Source organism: Alosa sapidissima, chromosome 9, assembly GCF_018492685.1.
Source record: "Alosa sapidissima isolate fAloSap1 chromosome 9, fAloSap1.pri, whole genome shotgun sequence".
NCBI lineage: Eukaryota > Metazoa > Chordata > Actinopteri > Clupeiformes > Clupeidae > Alosa > Alosa sapidissima.
The window spans coordinates 12,754,586-12,757,085 of record NC_055965.1 but is presented as its reverse complement, the minus strand read 5'-3'; the positions used below and the strand labels follow the sequence as shown (position 1 = coordinate 12,757,085).

The following is a 2,500-nucleotide window of genomic DNA, read 5'->3' as shown; positions in this document are numbered from 1 at the left end:
CTGAATATTACTGCCGAGTGCTGACGCAAACTCAATATTTATGCACTCTAGCAACACCTGCTAGGTCAAAGTTGATAAACGTCCGTATGCATCTAGATGTATCTCTTGCGATTTTGGTTTAGACACTGTTTTGTTTTCTAACTCTTTCCGATTCCGTTGGTCATGCTGAGTTTTTGTCCATCCAGTGATGTCCGGTATGCATAATATTGCTCCTCTGCCATTCTCCACCTGTATCAAGCTCATATTGTGTTTGCCAATCTACGAGCTCCGTGACCCTCTCGACCGTTGCAGTCCGCCCACACACCGATGCCTGCTGCTGCCGCAGCATAGAAAATGAATTCACTACATTCAACGGCAAGATTTGTAATGTGGTGTTTATATCAGTGTTTGGGGGGGGGGGGGGGGGGGGGTATTGTTGGACTAGTAATTAGCAGTTTGATTCACAATACACCCAATACACCAGCAGTAATTAACTTAATTAAGTGACCTTAAAAGGCCCATTGTCACTCTCAATGATCATTATTGAGTGAAATGAACACTGAGAGAGAGAGGGAGAGAGAGAGAGAGAGAGACAGAGAGAGAGGGAGAGAGAGAGAGAGACAGAGAGAGAGAGAGAGAGAGAGAGAGGGAGGGAGGGAGAGATAAAGGCACAACAGAGTGAGTTCTGTTGTTTTCGTCTCAGATTTTGTTTTAAAGGGTTTCATTGGCCATTCGTTCCTCTCTCATTGCCTGTGGTGAAGAGGATGACCTACTGGACTGTGTCTTCTTGTGCTTCTGCTTGAGCCATACTGATCCAACTGCACATTCAGACAAACATACTTCAGCTAGACAGACACTGTGTGAGTTTTTTTTTTTTCATTCAAGCCTATTTAAGTTGCATACACAGAAGGCGGATAACAATGCCTAATATCCAACTCGCTTAGTCCGCAGCTGGAACATTGATTGTTCTATTTTCTAATCTGTCTGCCTGCTCAAACTAAAAATCAAATCAGACGAGGCTGATAAAGTTAAAAAAATTGTACAACGTGCCTGTCTTGAGTGTGTGTGTTAGTGTGTGTGTGTGTGTGTGTGTGTGTTTCTGTGTGTGTGTGTGTGTGTGTGTGTGTGTGTGTGTGTGTGTGTGTGTGTGTGTGTGTACTGTATGTTTCTGTGTGTGTGTGTGTGTGTGTGTGTGTGTGTGTGTGTGTGTGTGTGTGTGTGTGTGTGTGTGTATGTTTCTGTGTCTGTGTGTGTGTGCTTGTGTGCCTGTGGTCAATCCACTTTTTTTTTTCATGTGGGAACCCAACACTGGCGATAGACAAATGAATGAATAAATAAAATCAATAAAAACGGCTAACTGGCTTTTGTGGGGTCTTGTCTCCACATTGTCGTGGCGTTAATTGAAATGCCCTCGGGGCAAGGGCCCACAGATTGCCTCCCCATTGCCTTCTTCGAGAGACTCACTCTGGCTTTAGGCGCCAAGTTAAGAGGGATGGGAGAGAAAATGCTGCTAGCCTTTCCGAACAGAATTGCCAAAGTGGAGATGCTCCAGCAGCTCGTAATGTGCCGCAGTTATTCTCATCACAGCCAGTTACGGTTAAAGCAGTCTCGCCACCACATGGTGGATCTAAATCTAATCGGAGCTTTGCTCTATTGTAAAACGGGGTGCGAACGGGGTGCGAACACATTTACATTTTCCATGTATTCATTTTTTGCAGATGCTTTTATCCAAAGCTTACAAAGTGAGGAATAATATTCAAGATAGATTACAAAGGAGATCTTAGGCAACAATGAATACTATGACAACTAGATGTAATGCAAAGCGGCACAAAATATGACCGTCGCTTCAATTTGTCTCCATCTCCAACTCTTAGTGTATGTAAATGTGTGCTTGTGTGTGCGTTTGCTTTTGTGTATGTGTGCTTCTCTGGCAACTGGTCAAAACAAAAAAACAATGGTTCCGTGTCATCCTTGTGGGGCTAAATGCCCACCAAGTTTCATGCACCCCGGTCTTTCAGTGTTCTGGGAATCGTTGACACAAAATTACTGAAGAAAAAAAAAAAAAAAAATCCGGAAGAAAATAAACTCTGACTAAACCGCTGCTTCGCTGCGCGGTGGTCATAATGAGTACTGCTACCAGAGGATGAGGGTGCAGAGGATTAAGAACTAGTCAAAGTGCATGATAAGTGCATGTAAGTGGGCATCCGTGGCATACTGGTTCAGGAATCGGACTGGACCGGTTCGATCCCCGACAGGAGTGTTGGGATGTGAGATGTGCTAGGAGAGGAGGTACTCTTAGAAGAGTTGGTCTTCATGAGCTTCTTGATCCAGAGAGATGCCCCCTGCTTTGGTAAAACTTGGTAGATTGTTCCACCAACAGGGAACTAGGAAGACCAGCAGTCCGGTATTCAAGAGGTTTAGTTGGAGGTGATGTTTTTTCTTCCGTGTGGATATGTCAGAGAGATAATCCGAGATCTGGACTGAGACTGTGCGGTCGACAGGCGAGAATGACATATCATCT

The 2,500-nt window shown here is 44.5% G+C and overlaps 1 protein-coding gene across 1 annotated transcript in view; it reads right to left on the bottom strand.

Moving 5' to 3' along the window:
- cfap58 (cilia and flagella associated protein 58) overlaps positions 1-2,500 on the bottom strand; it is a 40,039-nt gene that overhangs the window by 3,792 nt on the left and 33,747 nt on the right. The window lies entirely within an intron of this gene.